The sequence below is a fragment of the Octopus sinensis genome, linkage group LG8 (genome assembly GCF_006345805.1).
Source record: "Octopus sinensis linkage group LG8, ASM634580v1, whole genome shotgun sequence".
Classification (NCBI taxonomy): domain Eukaryota; kingdom Metazoa; phylum Mollusca; class Cephalopoda; order Octopoda; family Octopodidae; genus Octopus; species Octopus sinensis.
In genome coordinates this window covers 23,685,478-23,690,477 of record NC_043004.1, presented here as the reverse complement: position 1 = coordinate 23,690,477, position 5,000 = coordinate 23,685,478, and the positions used below count along the sequence as shown (strand labels likewise).

The 5,000-nt window shown below is 35.4% G+C and overlaps 1 protein-coding gene across 2 annotated transcripts in view; it reads left to right on the top strand.

Moving 5' to 3' along the window:
- The window catches only part of LOC115214911 (atrial natriuretic peptide receptor 1), a 795,859-nt gene that overhangs the window by 579,951 nt on the left and 210,908 nt on the right, over positions 1-5,000 (top strand). The window lies entirely within an intron of this gene.

Below are 5,000 nucleotides of genomic sequence, written 5' to 3'. Positions count from 1 at the left end.
TCTGTTACATTTAGTATTTCTAATACCCAGTAATATCTGTCACTACCAGTATATTTATTATCCGGATAGCTGCAATATCTAATAATATACAGCCCAATAATTTAGCCCTTTAATGACTGTGAGCTAAGAGACAATATTTTTCTTGATTTTTAGTTTAGGTTGTTATTTGGGTGAAAGCTAACCCAAAATCAGGACTGGTTTGGTTTGCAATCATGAAAACAGGATATTAATTTTTGTACACTTATGTTTACATGAGGAATAGAAGATGAACAAATTTGAAACACACTTTTCTTTCTAAAAGCAAATGTAACGTTACGTGATTGTTAAAAGGAAATATATAATCGGGATGCATTCCCATGAAATTTCGAGAAACAAGTGTCTCCTCTCCATCTTTCGTTACATAGAGATAAACGAGCACTTGAAACAAATAACTTTCGCCCAGCAACTACAACACTCCATCTTGCATCTGTTAATGGTGGATTTTATGGGCCAGTGACCAATATTGTCGAAACGAACTTACTCTGGAACGGCATTGCTCGTACTTTCTTGACCGGAATATCACTGCTGATATTCCTCATTGTAGCAAACTTCTGCAAATATCAGGGCAGAAATAAACCAAGGAGTCAGCACCTCCGAGTTGGTGGTAAATGGACAAATGTATTGACAACTGCTAATGAGATTATATGAAAAGCAATCCTGTGATACAATTTCCCGATACGCATCTTCGTTTGGTAAAGGAAGAGGAGAATATCAGCTTTATCTGTTCCACCCAAGTAGCGGTAGCAGATTTCGACACTTGCCGGATGGGTTAGTTTCAGTTCCTTTCGATCCTTGCGGTCATAGCAGTTGACTTCTGATACAGGATCATTACCGAGTTATAAAGAATTATCAGGACGCGACGACTGTCATACAATCTACAAGTCACAAGATTATGATCTTTCTCGACAAACTCGTTGATGGACCCAGAGCCCTCCTTTTAAATTGTTGATTTTGTAGGTATAGGGCACCTCTTGATCTATTAGTTTTGAGTATGCCAACAACAAAGGTTCCTTGATGATTTAGCTGAATCATAACGTCAGGGCTTTCAAATAAATTATCAAAGAAAATCTTATTCTTTTCTACATTCTACAAGGCATAGCAGCACATTCTCAGTCTTTCCAAACTTATACAGAATCCGAACGTGCCAGTGGCCCTTTGCATCTTTTCAAAACCGTAAATATAACCTCGTATATCAACACGACACCATATCTTATTAACTTGTTCCACTTGATACAAGAACTGAAAGTGGTAGAGCATGTTGCTGACGAAATATCTACCAACTTAGAAATAACTTGTATTTCTACATTTCTACAAAGCTATATTATCATTCAAGCTCCCTATATTTTCTGAAACATCTTACCAAGCGTTCTAAAACACAAACAAACGATGTAAACATCGATGGTGTGTAATCCCTATTTTTTTTTTTTTTTTTGGTGTACACCTAGGTGTACAAAACCTCTTATCATGATGATCTATGCTAAGATATCAAAGAAAACAAGAAACAGACATAAATTAGAAAGAATGAACATATATGAATATAGTCGAACAGAAAAAGTAGCAAAAGTAAGCCTTCAGTCACATATATTTTGAGGAAAGACTGCTCAGCTGACTCTAACTCACCTTACAGATACTCCAGTTGAGGTTACCATCTTGAAAAAAACCTCACGAATATCCCACAATGCATTTAATTGTAAGCGTTAAACGTTGATGACTACATAAAGCTAGTTAAAATTACGGCCTCTACGAGACCTATTCAAAGTCAATAGACGTCTTAATTTTGTATACTTCCGTTTACATCAGGCCTTACAGGGTTAACATTTCGTTATCTCTAGTGTCCTACGGCAGCGAGCTAGAGGAATTGCTGGCGCATCGGACAAAATGCTTAGCGGCATTTCTTCTGGTTCTTTACATTTTGGCTTCAAATTCCGCTGGAATCGGCACTGTCACTCATCCTTTGGGAGGTCAATAGAATAAGTACTAGCTGAGCCCTGGGATCAATGTAATCGACTTTACCTCTTCTTGAAAACTGTTGGCTCTGTGCCAAAATCTGAGCCATTCCGTAATGACCAGTAAAAATGTCTGTCGGTTTTAGATGTACTCGTAGAAACGGCCCTTAGTTGCAACTGAGCTCTAATATCTGCTGAGGTTGACCTTATTATTCGTCCCTTTTGGATCAATAAAATAAGTTACTTTCAAGTACGATAAATTATCCCTTCCTAGATATTTCACTTTTTTCTCCTCTCTAATTTTGGGCTTCATGATTATGTTAATAAATTATGTCTGTCATTGATATAGTGTGTGATGAAAACAATTTTGGCTTTAGTACACGTGTTTCAGTAACATATACTGAAATGACATAACCTATAATGATATATAAATTATAATGATACACGTATGTATACTATTACACATAATGACTTTGATCACGCTCATAGGTATAATAACGTCTTTAGTAGAGTTTCAAATGTTACATAGAGCTTATAATGTCTTTGATAGTGTTACATCTACAATCTCACACATTCGTACTTGCACACACACACACACACATACACTAATTATTTGTCTCAATACGAAATAATACTTCATTTTGCCATCATATAAATGTTTAGCAACAATTGTTTATACACTGTTAATGTTCTGTAATAATATTGCAATGATGTCTTTTAATATGTTGGAAAACTTAAGTTTCTGTTTTGATGCCAGATATAACTTGACATTATTAAATTACTGATGCGTTAAAAGTATTTCTTGTTTTCAATGCTAAACTCTACTATCTTTTATTCTTTACTTGTGTCAGTCTTTGGACAACAGCCATTCTGGGACACCGTCTTGAAGGGCTTTAGTCAAACGAATCAGCACCATAACTTAACTTTTGAGCACGGTACTTTTAATATCGGTTTTTTTATAGCGAACCGCTAGGGTTAAATTATAGAAAATGATACGAGAATATGATGGGATAATCGATAAAGATTGATGGCTGAAGAAAAAGGTAAAATTCAGGCTACACATACTTACAAACGAACACCGATTTTCTAGTGGTGGGGAGGACAAACACAAGCACATACACATGCGTGTGTGTAAGTGTATGTATGTGTGTGCGTGTGTGAGGCTTCTTTTAATTTCCATCTACTAAATCCACTCACAAGGCTTTGGTCGGCCCGCGGCTATAGAAGAATTTTTGTACACTTATGTTACATGGTGGATTTTATGGCAGGTGCCACACAGTGGGACTAACCTCGAAAGTGTTTGGTTTGGGAACTACACTTCTTACCACATAGCCACACCAGCGCTAATAGAATATCTCTTTAGAGTTTATGTAAATTTTGATCTCTAAAAGCAGTGCTTACTAAAACTGCATTGATCTCAGGTATACGAAATATTTATGGCGGGAGAGAGTTGGATTAGCCGGACTAGCTTCAGTCTCGAATTGATATGAGATTTCATCAACAACAGATTATCTTCCTTCACTGTGTATGGAGACATCGCTTAAAAACCCAATATTACAATGGAATTTATGTAATCTGGATAGATCATTTTGCATATATAATGCATTTTGGGTAGCTAGTTCGATCAGTAAATTGTTAGCGCAGTTAAATGTTTCGCAATAATGCTATTCTCTATCACAGAATATATGCTGTTGTACAGAATATACGGAATGCTTAAACCCTTGACTTTATATACAATATATTATTGGACAGACAAAAAGTTACTCTGTCGGTGATAAAATCTTAATACAGGATTGAAAGTAGTCTCGCTGATTTCTATTTTGTTGTTTAAGAAGATATTTTATATTCAGATTAGGTTTATTTACATCTGCTCATGTGTACAGCGTTCGGTGAAATTGATAGATATACTCTATAAGTTTATTCTTTTTCTTAATCTCCTTCCTTCATTTCTTCTTTTATTTCCTCTTCTCTCTCTTCTCGTTTTTCCATTCCCCTGCCGTTCTTTATTTGTCCATCTCTCTCTCCTCTCATCTTTGTTCACTTGTTCTTTTCTAATCGTCTTTCTTTAACATCTTACTCTATTTTACTTCCCACTCTTTTTTTCTTCGGCCATCATTCTTTATCGATTATTCCGTCATATTCTCGTATAATTTTCTATAATTTCTCAATAGAATCGACAATGAAAGAAACCTTAATTGTTTGCATGTAAGAAACAAATTAAATATTCTATTTAATAAACATCTGCTATCATTATTCACTCTATTACTTTATTCACTTGGTAATATCGGGCGTAGCTTTCAGTTGAAAAGCTGAACGTCAAAAGGAAAAATTGGATTAAAAGCCGTACTAATTACATTATATGCTTACCAAATATTTAACCATTAAGTTCTCTGCAATGTTCAGTTGTGTATTTCTGTTTCTTTTTTCAACAACATTCTATAGATTCACACTCCCGGTGACCCTTTTCCAATTCTATTTTCTCTTTTGTGTGTTCTCTGCAATAATTTTAATGATTTCCTTAATTATGACATGAAAATAATTTGCCCGCGATTTCTTGATTATATTTTTCAATAAATTTACACTGAAATTTATTGAATGACTTACCTCCTTTCACAATTCAGGTATGATCCTGTGGTTACGAAGTTCGCTTTGCAATTACAAAATTTCAAGTTCGGTATCATTAAGCAGTATTTTTGGCAAGTGTCATAGACACGAACCCACTTATGCCTTTTGAATGAAATTTGGTTGCCGATATATCTTTGGAAGGCCGTCGGAGGGACTATCCATGTTGTTGAATGGTGTGCTAATATGAGGCACAAGGATGATTTAAGCAAATATTTGACGTAGGCTCCCGGGTAGAGAAAAAGATTTTTCCAGAATGTCTACATCAAAGACTGGAGCATATGTTAGTAACTTAATGTCATGGACTTTACCTAGAGAGTCTTGTTTTAGATTTTGTTGACAAAGCAGTGTCCGCTATGAGTGTAATAACCCATATGAGTAACGGTCAAAGCT